The sequence below is a fragment of the Equus asinus genome, chromosome 10, assembly GCF_041296235.1.
Source record: "Equus asinus isolate D_3611 breed Donkey chromosome 10, EquAss-T2T_v2, whole genome shotgun sequence".
In the NCBI taxonomy this organism is placed as follows: Eukaryota; Metazoa; Chordata; class Mammalia; order Perissodactyla; family Equidae; genus Equus; species Equus asinus.
The window spans coordinates 98,055,684-98,076,484 of NC_091799.1; the positions used below are offsets into that span (position 1 = coordinate 98,055,684).

The window sequence follows — 20,801 nt, forward strand, 5'->3', positions numbered from 1 at the left end:
TTATACAGATGTCTAGTAGCAGAAATTACTTTTGCCCATTTTTGTGTGTGGCAACCATCACTCAACATTATGTTTTTGAGAGTCAACCTTGTGATTGTGCGTAGATATGGATAATTGTATCTACTAACTGTATCTAATTGTATTAACTGCATCTCATCTAATTGTATAGTAATAGTTGGGGAGAAAAGAAAATAAAAAGGGAGAAGATTGGCAACAGGTGTTAGCTCAGGGCCAATCTTCCTCACCAAAAAGAAAAGAAAAGAAAAAATCCCCTGAACATTCTTCATAGTTTATTGTTTATTTGAATGCCTTTTTTTACCGTGTTTATTCAAGTCTGTTTGCCCTGTTTTCTATTATTTTGGCTGTGTTGTTTTTCTTTTTTCTTATTGACAATATATAATCTGAACATGAGATATTTGTTTATTTTTGTCAGGTACCTGTATTACAAATATCTTCTCCTCCTCTGAGGACTGTCTTGTAATCTCTTAATGATACACTTTGATCCAGAATTTCTTACTTTTCATATATGAAGTCAGATTTATCATTTTTAAAATATTAGTGCTTTTTCATGCACCCTTTAAGAAATATCTGCCTACTCTAAGATAATAAAGATTTTATGTTTCTTCTCAAAGTTCTACCATCTTTTGTAAAATTACATTTGAAATCTATCTGGGATTGATTTTCGTGTGTGTGCTGATCTGTTTCTGGCTGCTCTATTCTGTTATGCTGGACACTTGTCTTATCCAATGCCACGCTATCCTAATTACTCTAGCTATTTAAATAGTCTTGATACTTGATTGTGTAAGTCCTCTGGCTTTATTTTCTTTCTCTTCAATTGCATTGCCTATTTTTGGCTCCCTGTCTTTCCTTATGGATTACAGAATAAACTCACCAGTTTCTACTTCCCCGTCGACAATTCTGGTGTTTTCATTTGGACAGTGTGGAATCTATAGGTTGCTTTAAGAAGAGTTGACATCCTTACAATGTTGAGTCTCCTAACCCATCAAAGTGGTATATTCTTCCATTTATTTAGGTATTCCGTAATTTGCCTCAATAATGATAATTATTTTTAGTTATTTATTTCATGCTCATATTTAATTAGATTTTCCTAAGTATTCGCAGTATTTAAGAGACTTATGGAGATAAAGTTATTATATTCTCAGAATTGTGTAACCATCACCACAATCAAATTTAGAGTATTTTCATTACTTTGAAATGAATGCACCCATTAGCAGTCATTCTACATTAAAGCCCTGGACAACCACTAATCTGCTTTCTTTGTGGATTTGCCTATTTGGGATATGTCATATAAATGGAACCATAATGTATATGACCTTTTGTGACAAGCTTCTTTCACTTAGAAGATTTTCTACATTCATCCAAGTTGTGGTATGTATCAGGACTACATTCCTTTTTATTAAAGAGTGCTACTCTATTCTATGGAGACTACACATTTTATTATCCATTCTTTAGTTGATGGTCCTTTGGATTGTTTTCTCTTTCTGGCTAAGACAAACTATGCTGCCACGAACATTCATGCAGAAGTTTTTGTGTTGTAATGTTTTGGTTTCTGTTCATTGTATACCTATAAATGGAAGTGCTGGTTTGCATGGTGCTTCTTATGAATTTTTTAACCTTAATGAATTTTTAATATTTTAAAGAACTGCCAGGCAGCTTTCCAAAGTGGCTATATTACTTTACATTTCAATTATCAATATATGCAGTTTCCAATTTTGCTACATTCTTACAAAAATTTATTGTCTTTTGATTATAATGTTCTAGTTGGAATGAAGAATGGTTTTGATTTACATTTGCCTAATGACTTATGATGTTAGGCATGTTTTATTCTTATTAGCTATTGGTATATATGCTTTATAGAATCTATTCAGCCCATTTGCCAATTCTTACATGAGGTTATTTGTCTTTTTTATTATTGAATAGTAAGAGATTATATATATATATATATTCCAGATACAAGTCATTTATCAGGTATATGATTTGCAAATATTTTCTTCAATTTTCCCAGGTTGCAGTTTCATTTTCTTGATTGTATCTTTTTGAAGCATGAAGGATTTTAATTTGGTTAGGCCAAATTTATCTATATTTTCTTTTGTCACTTGTTCATTGGGTATCATATTTAAGAAGGTTTTGTTTAACCCAACATAACGAAGATTTATATCTATGTTTGTCTCTAAGAGTTTTAGAGTTGGAGAACTGAAATTCACAGGTTTAATTAATTTTGAGGATTTTTTTTAATATTGTGTCAGGTGTGGGTCCAACTTTATTATTTTGAATGACCCCTTTGAAACAAACATGGGTGAAGTAGTTTACTTAGGGAATGACCCCAAAGGAGAAATCGGAACATCTTGAAAATGTCAGGGAAGGAAGCCAAGCCACTTAAGGTTTTGTATTAGTCAGAGTTCTCCAGAGAAACAAGACCCAAAGGATATATATGTATATTAAGAGATTTATTATAAGATATAGGCTCATACGATTATGGAAACTGAGAAGTCCCACAATCTGCTCTCTGTAAGCTGGAGACCCAGGATAGCAGGAGGTATAATTCAAAGGCCTGAGGGCAGGAGAGCTGATGGTATAGATTCCAGTCCAAGTCTGAAGGCCAGAGAACCAGGAGCATTTAGTGCAGGAGAAGATCGATGTTCCAGTTGAGAAGTCAGGCAGAGAATGAATTCAACCTCCCTCTGCCTTTTTGGTCTGTTCAGGCCCTCAAGAGATTGGATGATGCCCATCTACATGGGAGAGGGCCATCTGCTTTACTCAGTCCACCAATATAGATACTAATTTCTTCCAGAAATGCCTTCACAGGCGCACCAAGAAATAATGTTTAACCAGATATCTGGGCATTCCATGATCCAGCCAAGCTGGCCCATAAAATTAACTATCACAGGCTTCATCAATAAAATCATTGCTCCTATGAACAACCAGGATTAATCATCCCAGCCCCTCTAAAGCTGTGCTGTTCCAATATGGTAGCCAAGAGATACATGTGACTATTCACATTTAAAATCAAATTACTTTTTATTCCTGAAAGGTCCAAGCTCTTACATGTTTTCTCCTTATGAGGCCATATTATCCAAGGGCATGGATGTATCAAGACTTTCCCCAGTCAATAGACTGAGGTACAGATATACTCCTCCTCGCCTCTATTGTGTAAAGGACCTGGGATGGCCTCTATAGATTACAGGCATAAGGAGCCCAAAGTGACAAGATGGTGGCCCTAGCTTTAATTTATGAAGAACACTTAGGGTATCCTTCTGGTAGACACGTGCCCAATCAACCCCCAGTAACTAGGACGCCAGAACGTTTTTTAAAAATTATTTTATTGGGGTCACATTGGTTTCTGACATTGCATAAATTCCATGTGTACCTCATTATATTTCAGCATCTGTAGGGACTGCATCATGTTCACCACCGAAAGTCTGATTTCCATCCATCACCATACATATATGCCCGTTTACCACTTTCTCTCTCCCACCACCCTTTTCCCTTCTGGTAACCACTAATCTGTTCTCTTTATCTATGTGTTTGTTTGTTTATCTTCCCCATATGAGTGAAATCAAACACTATTTGTTTTTCTCTCTCTGTATTATTTCGCTTAACATAACACCTACCAGGTCCATCCATATTTTCATAAATGCATGATTTCATCTTTTTTATGGCTGAGTAGTATTCCATTGTATATATATATATATACCACATCTTCATTATCTATTCATTTGTTAATGGGCACTTGGGTTGCTTCTAAGTCTAGGCTATGGTGAGTAATGTTGCAATGAACATAGAGATGCATATATCTTTTCAAATTAGTATCTTCATGTTCTTTGGATAAAACCCAGAAATGGAATAGCTGGATCATGTGGTATTTATATTTTTAACTTTTTGAACCATCTTCATAGATCAACAAAACAAAAAGACAACGCGCCAACTGGGAGAAAATATTTGCAAGTCATGTATCAGATAAGGGGTTAATTTCCAAAATATATAAAGAACTCATACAACTTGACAACAAAAAATGAACAAGCTGATCAAAAAATGAGCAGAGCATATGAACAGACATTCTTCCAAAGAAGATATACAGATGGCAAATAGGCACATGAAAAGATGTTTGACATCACCAATTATTAGGGAAATGCAAATCAAAACTACAGTGAAATATCACCTCTCACCTGTCAGAATGGCTATTATTAAAAAGACAAGAAATAAGTGTTGCAGAGGAAATGGAGAAAAGGGAACCGTTATATACTGATGGTGGGAATGCCAACTGGTGCAGCCATTATGGAAAACCAGAACTTTTATTTTGGAGGACTGTAAGCACCTATTATGCAAGTGGGTAATTGAGTGATGGTGAGCAGGTCGAATCCCATTTCCACACTTTGGGTACCACAGCTGCTGTTCTAGCTATTGGCAACACAGCACCACATATTAGCTGTTTGGGCACAGCACTCCAAAGGGTAGAGCTCCAACCATTGTAGTGTGTTACCCCAAACTGTCACTTTTGGTGAGTGTTAAATAAGGTTTTCCATCATTCTGTCTGCTGGTTTCTTCCACCGGACACTCATCCACTGAAAACTGCACTGCACTCCACTGATTGAGGGTTAACATTGGGAACGTAAAATCCCCTGTGCTTCTAACTTGTGCATGTGCTTGGCTGTCCATCTGTCTGTGGTTTTGGAGATAGCCCTAGGGTAACAAAACAAGACTACTCACGGTTAATGTGGGAAACCAGCAAAGTCAACAGAATTGTCCAGTAGAGCCGCCTTGAAAACTGGTGGGCCACGGACACATGGTATGGTGCATCAAAAGTGTTTTTTACAACATATATTTATTTCCTTGACTATAAGACCTATGAACAGACACTGTCTCTATCATGTTCAACACTCTACCCAGCAAGTGTTATAAGGCTTGGAAAATGGTAGATCTTCAAGTGAGGTGTATTGAATGTATGACTGAATAAATTTATTCATTTTGTGAATAAGCATGTGACTTTGCTTGGTTCACTAAAGGAAATATATCATTATTAACACTATTAATGATCAAGTCTAACCTCTTCTTAAGGTAAATATTAATACTTAATTAAATGAAGAGTTAGTAAAGATGTGATGGATTTCATTAGTTTATCCCAGATGACATTTTTCATACTGTAAGTATATTGGAGAGAGCATAGATATGGGAGTCTGATGAAATGGAGTGTAAGCACTAGCCTTAACATTTATTCATTCAGAATCCGTTTCTCCTCCCACAAATTATATTTCATGGTGCTGATTGAAAAGTGGAGTACTTAACATGGTATAGTAACTAAAATGATACCTATCATAAATTATAAAATTTAGATGTTTTCTACATAATCAAGCAGTACAACTTTAGGATAAATTACTTTGTATCTCTAAGTAAGGATATATGAGCTCATGATATTGACTGTGTCTAGAGGATTAGAGGTAATTCTAACTAAAAGACATGGTGTCTAATCATGTAAACTATATTTTAAACTCAAACTCACAATTGTCAAACTATTGTCTAGAGTAGAGTTTAGATACTCAAATTCATATCTAAATTAGTAACAGAATTAATAAAGAAAAAAGGATGTCACGAAATAAGTAATTACACATACAGACAAAAGTTTGAAGAATTATTATGATAGATGTAGTCCAATCAGGCAAATTTATTGAAATATTCAAATCACAATCTTGCTTGATTCGATCTTCAATTTCACATCACTAGCAGCTAAAATACCAAATATTCTTATTTAATTAGATCTTACTTTTAGACCTGTACAGAATTACTTTCTAAAAGTCTTACCAATGATCTCTATTTTCAGCTCTCTGATAAACACATTGAATTTCCAGGTCAGTGTATATATTACTTTTTTGGTGTCACACGAAGACCCTAATTCATTCATCTTTAATTCAAGAATGGAAAGTTCAGCTATAGTACCAGACAACTGAAATTTATGATATGAAGATGGATTAGTTGCATCTCATCTTGAAATGGCATTGAACTTTATTCACCCTACAAGCATCTCTACTTGCTCACAAATATGAACCAGTCACATATTTCTTTTTTGACAACAAGAGAGAATGAAATACAGCAATAATTGTAACGTGCATGCAGCATCTGTTGCTTCTGTGCCAAGAAACACATATATAAAGAAAGTCTTCTCTCATAGGCTCCTTGAAGCCTTCTAAAATTTCAGAGGTTGGTTAGACCAGTATATTTTCTACTCTTCTCATCTTTTATTAATGGTTACTTGTTCTTAAATAATATGTTTCTACTATAATTATCACTTACCTGGGAATGGACATTAAGTGATTTCCAGTAATATTTCCCATCCTTGAACATATAATTTTATACATAGGTAAGTATTTTGGAAGATGGATTTCTAGAATTGTAATTTATGGTTGAAAATATTTATACACATAATTCTAAATACAAATCTCTGAATTTTCTTGGGAAAAAAGACTTTTTTTTCATGTATACACTCACCAACAGTATATGAAATTTGCATTCCCCCAAAACCTTGCCAGTACTGGGCATTTTTGAGCTTATTTAAAATGTTTGTAATATGATGGGTTAAAAATATCATTGAAAATCTTTTTAATTCAGTTGATTGATGCTGAGTTTTAGTACAATTTTTTATATATGTGTTGGTGGTTATTTTGACTTTTCAGTAAAAAAAGTTTTTTGTTACAGCATTTTTACATATTAAAAACTATTGTATCTTTACTTTTCCTATACATGAAATGTATCTCCATCTATTTTGTAAATTAATGACCTATTCTCCTTCAGTGGCTGCTTTAGTTATTTTCTCCTTACACGTTACTGAAACTCACCCCAGCCCAATCAAAAACGTTGGAACAACGTGCAATAAAAATTACAGATGCATCTAAATTTTAACGTCTCCCTTTTCTTTGCTGGCTCTTGCTTGGTTCAGATTCTTCTCATCATTGCCTATACTCTTTACTTGTCACCTCTGCTCGCTCTATGGCATCCTGAATGCTATTATCCAAAACCAGAAATTATGGCAAGATGGTGACATAAGCTTTTATCTCTAAATACTCCTCTCTCCTCCTGATTCCAATGAAATTATCAAAAGATGCTTTTGACATACCAGGAATTTCAATAGTTTAGCCAAATATAGTACAGGGAAAATCATATTGATGACAGAGTCATCATCCAGTTCTTTTGTTTTGCTCTGAAAACTCAACATGATCTAGACACCTCTAAAGAAAATTTAGATAGAATCCCTAACTTAGTGATACTGCTCAACTTAGAGGGGTCTGGATAGGAAGCAAGATTCTTTGCTGAAGCACTTAGAGGTCTCTTTTATTTCCTCTAATGCCACTAATAGCTGCTCTTGGCATTGACATCCACAGAAATCCAGTATCCACACAGTGACTTTTCATTCAACCTTATATCAGGGCCAAAAATTCATGTCAAGCAGAGATCAGGTGAGAGAGGCCTTCACAATAATATAAAACTTCTTAAGTTAAGATGAGAAAATGTTTTGCCTAATGTCTACAGGGACTTTTTAGAGAGATGAGTGGGGAGAAATGACAAAATAATGTATATCTAGGGAGAAGTAAAGCCAAATAAAATACATTCTCCGTGGTAATTATTACAATTATTTGAAAATATTTCAATTTGCTTCTTGAATCACACAGTATGATCGCACAGCTCTACTGCATTAAAGCTAGGTAGGAAGATGTGAATTATTGGCTAATGAAATACTAGCAGGGATGATGTGTTTACTTCCAGGCAGAAACCTTAACAGTCACTGCATGGCTTACCATTGTAATGAGGGAAGCACATGATGAGTTGGCATCTTCATCAGCATGGATTCTTGAGTGATTGTGTTAGGCAGAGCCCCTTAATAGCCAGCATTAGAAAAGTGGTGAGAGCATGAAATATATTTATCATTACCCACTCATAGAGTTTGGAACTCCATTTTGACCAACATATTTCCTTCCCCAAAGACTAATATAAATAATTGAGGACAAAATTGAGTTAGTTAAGATACATGAATGTCAAGAATATGGAGATATGGTGTAAACATTTTACAAAATAAAAGAAAAAAGCTGTAATTTTATCTTTAAAAGAGGACCAATTGATTATATGTCATACTTGAAGATGCCTTCTTTTCTCTTCCCTCCAACAACAACAACAACAACAAACAAAATGGCCAATTCTATGAATTTTATTAAACCTAGACACGTCATTACCTGGGCTCCTTCACCCTCTGGCCTCTGGATGAATGGTTTGAGTAGAAAAATCACAGCACTGGAAGGAAGAGTGACAATGACATTTTTTCACTCTCTCCTTTCTTTGGAACTGTGTTCTGATTGTGGAAGTATTCCTGTTGTGTATTCTTTTATGAGATGGCCAGTCAAGTATGGCCACAAGAAGAGACACAGAAGAAGCTCAGGAAAACAAAGTTTATTATACTCATAGGTCCTAGAAACAGGGGACACAGTGCACCACGTAGGGTCACAGAGAAAAACACCAGGCTGATCAGGAGGCACAAGACAGGAACAAGAACAAGGTTTAGGCTAGAGCCTTTATTGGAGTTTCCAAGGGAAAAACAAGGCCGAGCAGGGTAAAGAGTTTAGAATCAGCTGGTTTGAACAATTTGGTCAGGCTCTGAGCTATAGAGGTGGTGTCTAGTTGCCTGGTACCTGGTCCTACAATGATTGAGACAGAAGAATATTGCCTCTCACTGAGCTCTTCCCCTTGAACTTTTGGGTTTATTACAGATGGTCATGTCTTCACGCTATTACTAGTCTCTGTGTGCCTTGACATCCCTTTCAGTTTTTCTAAAGGCTATTTACATCTCAATAAGTAATCCATTTATCAAAATCTGTTTAAAAATCTTAGCTGAATATGCCTTGGGTTTTCTACTTGGATCCCCATTGCTTACATTGATTACTACCAGAAAATGAATATTTAAGATGGTATTGTGGAATTAGGTTATTCACAGATTTAGTCAGAGTGCAGAAAACTAACTTTTTTGAAGTAAATGGAAACTGGTCTTTAATTTCAGGTGGGGGACACAACATTGGGGCAGCATGCCCCTGTGGCAGGTTTTAGTTATGGGCAATGTTGGTTAATAAGAATTTTTACATGCACTAGCTGCTCCAGCTTTAAAGGAGAGTTTAAATATGAGATAAACCTTGGGTCTTTGACCTCCTGAGTCAAAGCGTAGGTAGAGAATCAGAGAGATTCAAATAATCCTTTAGCTTATAGATATGCAGAACAGACATGGCTGAAAAGCAGGCTTAAAGTTTGGATTACAGAGTTAAAATTCTGGTAGAATATCCAATATTCCTAAGACTTTTAGGTGAAGTGTAGGCCACAGTTCAAAGGAGAGGGATGTGCGTTACGACAGAGACACATTTGAGCCCACCCAGGAAAACTATTTTGAAAGCTGAAATATCTTCTCTGAGATCTGCTCTTACTGAAGTGGACCAGTGATGAAAATAGCCAAATCCGAGCACCAGATGAGCTTCAAGTCTACCTGATGAGTAATCTCTGAGTTCTGAAAAGCAAAAGCATAGAGTACAATATTGGCTCATGTCTAGGGTAATGTGTGTGTGTGAGTGTGTGTGCATAAAGACGGCAGTGGATAACTGAGGACTTGTCAATAGATAAATGAGTTTGGGGGTGATGTGTGTGTATGAAATTCTGAGCAATGGTGAAAAAAGGTTTTACTACTGGCCTTTATAACTATGAAAGTTTCGACACGAGCTGAGCTCAGAATTAGAAAAAAAAGAAACCTGAAATATCAATGTAATTTTCTTGTTTTTTAAATTTTTTAAAATTTTTTCTTTTGAGGAAGATTAGCCCTGAGCTAACATCTGCCACCAGTCCTCCTCTTTTTGCCGAGGAAGACTGGCCCTGAGCTAACATCCGTGCCCATCTTCCTGTACTTTATATGTGGGACGCCTACCACAACATGGATTGACGAGCAGTGTGTAGATCTGCACCCAGGATCCAAAACTGGTGAACGCTGGGCTCCCAAAGCAGACCGTGCAAACTTAACCACTGTGCCAACAGGCGGGCCCTCAACTATTATGAACTCAAAAAAAAGGCATATGTAAGCCATAAAAAAAAAGTCATACACTAGACTGTGAAACAGATCACAGTAACTTTTATCAACACTAATTTTTTAAAAGAGAAATATGCCAGGGGTTTTAAAACAAATCCAAAATCAAAATAGTCAAAAAAAAAAAAAAAACAGAAAGAAAAATACTTATTCCCCTAGGAAACCTTTGATTGATCTGGGAAAATAAAGGATCATTATTATATTTCAGTCCATTTTGTTTTGAGTCTGGTGCAAAATAAAACATTATATATTGAAATCATTGCAGCCTCAGATGACCTCATTGTTAAGAGAGAAATTACGAAAAAATAGATAGAATAATAAGGCAATACTTTAGCAAAAAGATAAATCAGAATAAATTAACAACTAACATCAAATCTCAATACATGAGATTTGAAATGTACAAATAAAACACATTATTTGAAAATTTCCAATCTGTCTAGTCTAATCAAATAAAAAATAGAAAATAAATAAAAATATAAATAAAATATTATAACATGGCAAAGAAAACTAGTCGAGGCTAATATTTATTGCTAAACCTAAACTTGTCAGTGGAATTGCTATTTTCCTTATGAAACTTTTTATATAGAAAATGATTCAGAAAACAGTGAACAATCCCAAATGTGCATTCAATAGCTAATGTATAACCATTTTGGTATATCCATACAGTGGGATACTGCTCAGCAATGAAATGAGATGTATGACTGATACACACAGTAACATATATGAATTTAAAAAGCATTATGCTAAGAAGCCAGACACAAAAAAGTATAATACCAAATGAATTTATCTCTATGGCATTTCGGAAGACATATACTATAGGGGCAGACCAAAAAAGTAATTATTACAAATATGAAGTTAAATCTAATAAATTTATCCATGTGTGTACATTCCCCCAGAAGTTGGAACTTAATGTATTAGATCAAGTACTTGGGAGTATCTCAATTCTTTTCCATTGATCTGTGTGTCTGTTTTTTTTTGCCAGTACCATGCTGTTTAGATTATTATGCACTAATAATGAATAAGCAGACAGAGAACTCAAGAATACCATCCCATTTACATTGCAGCAAAAAGAGTAAAATACCTAGGAATAAATTTAAACAAGGAGGTGAAACCAAGAAACCACTGAAAATTATAAGACATTATTGAAAGAAATCAAAGATGACATAAAGAAATGGAAAGATATTCCACACTCATGGATTGGAAGAATAAACATAGTTAAATTGTCCACATTATCTAAAGCAATCTACAGATTCAATGCAATCCTAATCAGAATCCCAATGACACTCTTTGCGGAAATAGAACAAAGAATCCTAAAATTGGGCCTGGCCTGGTGACACAGCAGTTAAGTGCGCACGTTCAGCTTCATCTGCCCAGGGTTTGCCAGTTCGCCGGGTGTGGACATGGCACCACTTGACAAGCCATGCTGTGGTAAGCGTCCCACATATAAAGTGGAGGAAGATGGGCACAGACATTAGCTCAGGGCCAGCCTTCCCCAGCAAAAAGAGAAAGATTGGCGGCAGTTAGCTCAGACGTAATCTTCCTCAAAAAAAAGAAAAAAAAAGAATCCTAAAATTTATATGAAACCACAAAAGAGCCCTGAATAGCTAAAGCAACCCTGAGAAAAGGAACAAAGCTGGTGGCATCACAATCCCTAACTTCAAAATATACTACAAAGCTGTAACTTGTACTTTTAAAGGCTAAATAAAATAGCACATTAATGTAAATTAAACTTATGAGTGATCAGAAACAAACATTGGAATCTAGCATTTAATAAAATACTTTGCACCAACAATTTTGAATTTCAAAAGTAAATGAACTTAGAGACATTAAAAATATCCTGATATCATTAACACATTAGAAAAGCCTTCAAATGTCTGTGGCTTTTACTGCTTCTTCCTCAAAATAATATGTTTACAGATTGATGATTTGTACTCATGTTGCAGTAGCTTTGGGACCAAGAGGTACGAACGTAACACAGCATTCTAAATGAATTTCATAAACACAAATCCTGGGGGCATAAAGGATCCAAAGCAGGTTTTAATCCATAAATGAATTTTGATTTTCCAATAAATATATGCTGCTCGTGGAAACAAGAGTGGCCTAAAAAATTTCCTTCCTAAAAGAATTCTACACCAAAAGCCTTTGAAGCTGAACATGATGAAAAACTCAGAATTACATTAAAAACAAATTTCATTAAATTTAGCAAACATCTATTGCACAGGTACCATTTACCAAGCGCTGTTCCAGGTTCCTGCCTTTAGTTCAGAAGTGAGAAGAATCAGGCATGAAGCAATTAAATATGAAATAATATGACAAAAACAGAAGAAAGGTATCTATAATTTGCTGTGGAATATAAATCAATTTACTTATGGAAAGTTCCTGGGAAATTTCTCCAAAAATTGTGTGATGGTACAGTGTATAAAATAACTTTACCTGTATTATCTGAATCTCAAGACAACTTTCTTGATAAGGAAAATCTCCTTCATTGATTTGGACTTTGGGGTCCAGAGTAATTTCAAGAGCCCTTGGAGATTATTTCTCTGCTTCCAGAAGACCCTTAGTGGACAGCTGCTGGGGCTGCAGCCAGTACTCCTCACTCTGTAGAAATGAGGATATCTGAATTAGATCCAGGTTTCCTCAAGCGCATCAAAATGAGTAATATTACACTCTGTACAACTATTAACATGATCCCCAAGCAACTTAACTTTCAACATAATCTTATAGGATTGTTTACTTGTGTTCCTAATTTATCCATTACCAATTCTATATTTCCAGATTCTTATGCAATCCTAGTTATGAACATTAGAAACCATAACATACCACAAATCATATCAAAAGATCCTTCTGTAGATACATTCTAGAGAAATTGGTATGCTTTTCACTTTCAAGCAGTGGTTTAAGGAAGCCATATAATAAACTTAACCCTCCTGCATATTTAATACATATAAATTCTTGAGTAACATGGAGAAAGAAGACTGACAATAATCAGTTACCTAAACTGTAGCTTTAAAATGCTTAATAATCTGATGGAATTATGGCCCAGCCTGAAAAAAATAACTTGTCATCTTTCTGAGTTATTTTTTGTGTGGGCATCCAGATTGTAAGACTAGCCTGTACAAAATAATATACTCAGGACCTAATTAATTGCTTAACTAGGATGCTTGGTAATTTTCATCATTCAACCATAAGATATAAACACGGACTTGGTCCCTAGATTACAAGTAACCCTTCTTCAACCCAATGTGGAGTTAATGAGAAGGAATATTAATATAGTGTTTGTGACAGCAGCTAGGCAAACTGTCATGTTTATAAGCAAGACTTGAAAACAAGTCATGCAAATTGCAATGCAGCTTGTCACCACTGGATCTTGTATGCTATGGACAGAGGGTCTATAACAGTGATAGCGACAAGTTGCAAAAAACAAAAACAAAGAATTGTGTAACAGGATATTGGGAAGAAGCAACAGATTTTAGAGAATGAAAGAGTAAGCACATGTAGAGTTTGACTAACACGACTTGCTAAAAATGATCGCAGTCTTCCAAGAAACTAGGAAAATAGAGACGTGGAATGATAGCTGCTAAGTAGATAAAATTAAAGAATTAAAAATAAAGAAGAAACCATGTTTACACATAGAGGAAATGAGCAGAAAGAAGGATTATACAGTTGCTGAAAATCAGGGGGAAGGAAATAATCTTTTCATCTTTAAAATTAAAATGAATGAGGAGGTTTAATTTTAAACAGTCTAAATAAATTAAACCATTATCTGCAGACTAAGTAAATAAGTCATGTGCTTAATTATTTATGAAGATAGTTACTATGAATTTATACTTCACTGTAGCTCACTGTAATTTTTGAAGCATCTCTGTTTCTTCTGAGTTTTTGTTCTGGAAAGTTGGACAATGAATTGTAGAATGCATTATTTCCTGGAAAATGAAATATTAACAATCTGGAGAATGTAAAATGGAGCTTCCATGTAGTCTGAGTGGGAGATTGAATGATGAGTTTTGTGGGATAGGAATCTTTTTGTTTTGTTTTACTTATTCCCAGTAGTGCTATAGACTTCTAGAATTAAGTAAATGATGAGGCTGTCTTGTCCTGCTAAATTCTAGCACGTTCCCAGAAAAAGCTATGTGTAGGTATGCTTTAAGATTAAAGTTCTGACCAGAACTTCAAAAAGGCACTACTGTGCCTGACAAACAGAGTTAAGAAAGTATTCTACATCAAGAAATCTGACACAGAGGCACAAGAATAAGGATGCCACCAGAAAAATGGCGGATCTTGGAAACTAAGAAATGCACCTCTCTTCCTCCATTCTCTATTTAGTTTAATTTTTGAAGTACAGAATGATAAATATGGTGCAATTTTTATCTATGTTTTGAGTATCTCAGTAATATTATGCTTGTTGAAGATTTATTAAATACTATGCTTTCTACAGTATTATACCAGGAAAATTTGCAGAAGATGTTTTATATAAAGACAGAATACTGCTTAGCCATAAAAAAGATGAAATTTTGACATTCGCTACAAGACGGATGGACCTCCAGGGAATTATGCTAAGTGAAATAAGTCAGACAGAGAAAGCCAAGTGCCCAATGATTTCACTCATAAGTGGGAGATAAAAACAACAGCAACAACAAACATATAGATACAGAGATTAGATTGACGGTTACGAAAGGGGAAAGGGAGAAAGAGGAGGGTGAAAAGAGTAAAAGGGCGCATGAGCACAGTGAACATGATTTGGACGGTGAATGTGATATAGTCCATATAGAAATCAAAATAGAATGATGCATACCTGAAATGTTTATAATGTTATGAACCAGTGTTACCTCAATCAAAAAAAAAAGAATTGTAAGAGGAATACTGCTTGCTAACCCCCACTATAAATCGCTAACTGAGCCCACTATGTGCCAGGCACTGTTTTAAACACTTTACCTATGTATATTTATTAATATTTGTGTTAATGAATGGATTACTTATTGGACAGACAAAACGAAGAAAACTTACAGATGGCTGTATTGTTTACCCAGTTTGTTGACATTTTTGGAGCAAAATCCAGGAAGAGGAGGCTACTTGTTACACATGACACCATAATTACATATGTGTTACAAAGATTTTACCAACATGGTGAAAGTGACTCGTTTAATATTACTTACCTTCAATTCACACAGAATAAAGAAAGTCACAGTCATTCAAGCAGCAAATATATAAATCTTCTTTCATCAAAACTTGTGTACCTGTCAGGTGTTAGGTTCTATGGCTACTGGGGTATAACAATAGCAAATGTGCCATGTACATGTGATTATAATTGCTGTTGTTTTAGTTCTTGTTGGTGGTGGTGGTGTTGGGGTCTTCATATCATATTACTGTTGATGTCCTTTCTATGATTTGTATTAATCTTCTTCCAATGTATTGCATTTTAGAAAATCAGGAGCAAAACCCTGCATAGAATTCTTTTGTTTATCTTCTTAAGAGATCACAGCAACTATGGTCGTCCTCACGATTTAAAACCATGCAACAAGTAGATGAGTATGAATCTCTTCCTCTTCCTCTCCCAGGCATTAGTAGTGTCTCATTGTGGGTAGGTTTACCAGCTCCTCTTGATTTGTGTAGTTTACTGTTATATTAGATTATCATTTATTTATTCCTTTATTCAATAAATATTTATTGAACAACCATTATTAGAGTTAGCTGAGATATAATAACAAACCTAACATTGTCCCTGTCTTCAAGAGAGGTAGGTCATGATAGCTTCCACTGTGGAGACAGCATCACTTAGGCAGCCATGCTGTGTACCACATGACTGCATCATCAGACACGTATCATGAACTGGTGACAGGAGCTAACCCAAGAGTTTTCAGTCCATGGCTTGGCCAATAATGTGTGTCTAACCTGCTGTGGAGGGGTGATCTGGACTTTTAGTGGACTATCGTCTTGGGGTTCATATGTATTGTCTTCAGTGGTATAGCTTTTTCCTCTATCCCTTATTTCCTTCCCTCGTATCAGCATTCCCAATCTATCTCTTCGAAGCTCTCATACCTGTTAAATTTGTTTTGTTTTGTTTTTTCTTGTTATTTATTGTTTTTTCCCCTTAATTGAGGCAGGAATGCTAGATGGGGCTGGAATGAGAGGAATACCCTTCCTACAAGTGGAATAAATCTCCGTCAAATCTTTGGCCTTGGCGTCTAGACCTTCGTTATGCAGAAGGCGCTGATGCTATTTCACAGTGATTTTTATCTTCCCCTGCTCCTTCCAGATACACGAAGAGATGTTTCTCAGATATTCACAGCGAGCAACTTATGAGGTTCACACAGGTAAAATCCACAGAGGTGTGAGGGCCCCACTTACGAATGCAGTGTCCAGGGATTTCTCACATTCATGTCACTCCACACTCTGCCTCAAGCTGCTTGTCCAAATTACCATTTCAGAGTTCCTTCCAGTTGTAGATTCAGCAGCTTCTCTTCCAGGTAAGCAGATCTCACTATGTCCCTCTAGATGAGCCTGTCTCTCCAGATTAGCAGGTGGTAGTTTCCCCCAAACTGAGTCATATGATGGGTCCAAGATAAGTCACTGATTTTCCATTTGCCCAGCCTTTGCCTGTTGTAATGACAGGACTGAGGACTTGCATGCTCTTTACAGTTGAAGCTGAAATTGGAAATCTAAATATGAATATTACTAATCTAGCGATGTCAGTGCTAATAGCATTCCACTCCAGACTTTACACAACAATGGGCACGGCATAAAAAACAAATACATTTTAACCACAGCCATAATGTGCAAAACCACGGATATAAAACTGCCTCGAGGGGTGTAAGGGAGGAAGAGGAAAAACATGTCTAGATCTTGCTCCTGATGGAAGTCGTCTAGATAAGGAGCAAAAATCAAGTATGGAGCCAAACAGCAGAGAAAAGCAAATAGTTGACAATTAAGTGTGAGACAGAATGTAAGATTTGAAGAATCATCAATTTGAAGAGACATTTTTTTTTCCTGAGTGCTTTCATAGGTGTGGACTGTGCATGGCAAGTGTCATAACAGAGGAGAGACCAGCACATTGGGGGAACTTGCGTCACACAGAAGCTTGTGATGCTCATTTTTATTTTTGAGGATATTTGCAAGGAGTGGAGTGCATTCCGTGCAAACCAAAAGTAGAGTTCATTGTTCTACCAGCTCATCACCGGAGTCTGAATTCCCATCTGGTCAAAAGTGACTAGAGTCTTAGATATAAAAGGAAAGCAAGTTTTCACCCTCCAGTCATGGGGAAGTCATAGTTCTCAAAAGCTGTCACATGTAAATCATGTGCCATTGTATAGAGTAAAGTTTAAAGTGCTGTCAGCTTCAAAATTTTTCGTGGGGGAAAGCTTTTGTCTGGGGCTTTTAACTTTGACAGCTTTTGAGAAACTAGTCACCTGAAAGCATTTTATTGACAATTTAATCGTTGACTTTCTTCGGCTAAGGGCAGGAATTTAAGGTGAAAACAATGTCACTAATATTAAAAACAGCTTGATCATTCTGAAAGGCAAGTTATTTGAAGTCTGAGTCTCTTTGCAAACCTTTGAGAAAATAATTTTGATTCTGGAACATGTTGGTTTTATGCTACGTTTTGCCAAAGATTGCTAGCTCTGTTTATATAGAAATTGCTTTTCCTAATTGTGGTTTTGTAAGACATCATGATCCCAAATATCCTTCTTGATTGTTCTATCATGAGGTGCTCACTGTGTTCTCCTTTTTACCTGGGATGTATTATGAGTGAATATACCCACAATATGACATCAACATGAATTAGACTCAATTATCACAGCAAATAGGAAAATTAATATCAAATCGAAATTTACCTAGAATAGCCTGAAAGTTCTATATTTATATTCAAAATCCAGTAACTAAAATTGGCTCCCATATCCCTCTCTAGTTTAGCAAATGGGACAATTATTTTTTTTTTTCTGCTTTATCTTCCCAAACCCCCGCTGTACACACTTGTATATCTTAGTTGCCGGTCCTTCTAGTTGTGGGACGTGGTATGCCACCTCAACGTGGCCTGACGAGCGGTGCCATGTCTGCGCCCAGGATCCGAACCCTGGGCCGCCGCAGCGGAGCGTGCGAACTTAACCACTGGGCCACGGAGCGGGCCCAGGGACGATTAATTTAATTTTAGTCTCTGAATAAGTTCAAAGTTGCTTTTTTAACCAAAGCTCTTAAGTTCCACTTCTGCCATGCTGGCGTTAGCCTCTACAGCTTATCCACAATACTGCCTACCATGGTAATAGGTGTAGAAAAACAAACGACTATTGATGACTCTGAAAGAAAAGAAACGTAGGAAAATTTTGGAAGACTGTCAACACTTGGAGAAGAGACTCACAAGGAGATGAGGGTCCCCTTTTATTTCTCCTTTGAGTCCTGTTTTTCTTCTGGATTTGCCCCGAGGATGAACTCCGGTGATGGAGCAGCGCAGCTTATCCATTCCTAAAACCCTGGTAGAAATATGCCATCTTTCTGGCCATAGAAAGCAGGGCAAGAAGCCACTGTGAGCAGGTAAGTGAGAGGGAATTTTGGAGAGGAGAGACTCAAAGAAGTGAATCCTGTAGTTCTGGTGTGAACGCACACAATTCTCAACTTGACTTCAAATTGCACATGTGCAGGACAGACCCAAACCAGCACCACAAATGCTAAAAAACTGAACTGATATTTGAAACACATGCATCAGTCTAGGTATAAAATCAATTCCTTTAATCCTTATAAACCACCTCTCTTTCTCTCTAGTGACACTCTTTCTTTTAAGTCTTGATTAATATCATGCCTACTATTTGCAGGTTTTATCGTTTTCTGTTCATTTACTTTCATATCTACATTTATATTAAAATTGCATCTCCTTTAGGTACCATGTGGTTGGGTCTCCTTTTTTGAACCTATTATGTCAATATGTGTCTTTTAAAAAGAGTGCTTATAATATTAACCTTTAATAACCTACAGAAAATGTTAAGCCCATCTTCCAATTTTATTATATGTTGTTTGTTCTAAGTTTTATTCCATTGTTTTCCTTTTTTTTTCTTTTTCTGTCATAATTTTAATAGACTATTTTAAATCATCTACTGGCTTTTTGGCCAAAATTCTTTCTACTAGTTTTCAGTGATTGCTCCTGAGATTACAATATACATATCTAACTTTTCACAGCCTACTTAGAGTTAATATTTTACCCCTTCAAATAAAATACAGAAAGTACAGAGGATTATAAAATGATATGCCTTTTTACCACCTTATTTCCATTATTTTATGTTTAGTTTCCTAGGGTTGCCATAACAACGTACAACATACTGGTAGGCTTAAAACAGCAGAAACAGTCATATGTATTTTTTAAAGACTAAACAAGAAAACATTGGCTTTTATATTTACTGAGATATTTACCATTTCTGATCTCTTCCATTGTTCTTAAATATCAACCTTTCTCTGTAGTAGACTTTCCTCTTTGGCCTTAATAATGTCCTTTTACATTTCTTGTAGAAAACGTTTTCTGGTATCAAATTTTCTTATTTTTCTTCATTTAATAATATTTTACTTTTCCTTTACTCTTAAAAAATATTTTTTCCTGACTATAAAATTTGCAGTAGAAATTTATTTTACCATTTTTCAGCACTTTAAAGATGTTTTCCCACAGTCTCCCAGACTCATGGTTTCTGATTTGAAATCTACAATCATTTTAATTTTTATTTCCTTCTGTTTAAAACAGGATGTCATTTTTCTTTACTTTCTTTCAATATTTTTTCTTTATCTTTGTTTTCCAGCCAGTAAATTTTGTGTAAATAAGTTTAGTTTCCTTTTAACTTATCCTATCCATGATTTGTTGAATTTTTAATCTGAAATTTACCTCATTTTAAAAAGTCTGAGAAGTTTTCCTCCATTATTTCTTCAGATATTTTGTCAACTTAAATCTCTTCCACATTTCTTCTTCTTCTCCAATTAAGTATTAGTTGACCTTCTGATAATTTCCCACAAGTCCCCCCAAATATTCTTTGTGTGTGTTTGTTTTACTGCATTTTCCCTCTCTTCTTCTGACTGGATTATTACTACTGTTCTATCTTCAAGTTCACTGACTCTTTTTACTATATTCTCCATTGTGCTATTGGGTCCACTAAGTGAAGTTTTTGTTTTAGATATGGTAATTCATAGTTAGCCTGCAAATTCAATAATTTGGATGAATTGGAGAAATCGCTTTAAAAATACAACTTACCAAACTGATATAAGAAGAAACAGAAAATCTAAGTAATTTCATATCTAATAAAAATTTTAAAAACTTTTAACAAAAACACTCCAATCAGGAAGTCTGTGGGTCTGTGTTTGATATTTTTTGACTCTAGAAGGGTTCCTGCCAACCATCCTATTCCTAACCTTCCTTACCGAATTGTCATAGAATTCCTTGAGTAGGTGTTTTTCATTGCTCTTTGCCCTGAGGGTCCAGAATCATATGATTCTCAGGAGTAGGTCAGGGGAGGTCCTTGCACTGTCAGAAGTTGATTCTCAGGAATACATGGCTTTTTAAGGTTCAAAAATCAATAAATGCATTTATCATATTAACAAAATCATGGAAAAAATATGATTCAACACCCATTCATGATTTTTTAAAAAAATGCTAAGCAAACTAAAATAATAAAAAAATACTCAAGCTGATAAAGAACGTTTATGAAAATTCAACAACTAA

The 20,801-nt window shown here is 35.5% G+C and overlaps 2 non-coding genes across 2 annotated transcripts; both read left to right on the forward strand.

Annotated features, from left to right (window-relative positions):
- Positions 1–9,477: 9,477 nt before the first annotated feature.
- On the forward strand, positions 9,478–9,556 carry LOC123289650 (small nucleolar RNA U2-19). Its single transcript, XR_006533714.1, has one exon. It is a non-coding gene; the product is annotated as a small nucleolar RNA U2-19 (small nucleolar RNA).
- A 142-nt stretch (positions 9,557–9,698) lies between these two features.
- Positions 9,699–9,768, forward strand: LOC123289649 (small nucleolar RNA U2-30). The gene has a single exon (XR_006533713.1). It is a non-coding gene; the product is annotated as a small nucleolar RNA U2-30 (small nucleolar RNA).
- The last annotated feature ends 11,033 nt before the right edge of the window (positions 9,769–20,801 follow it).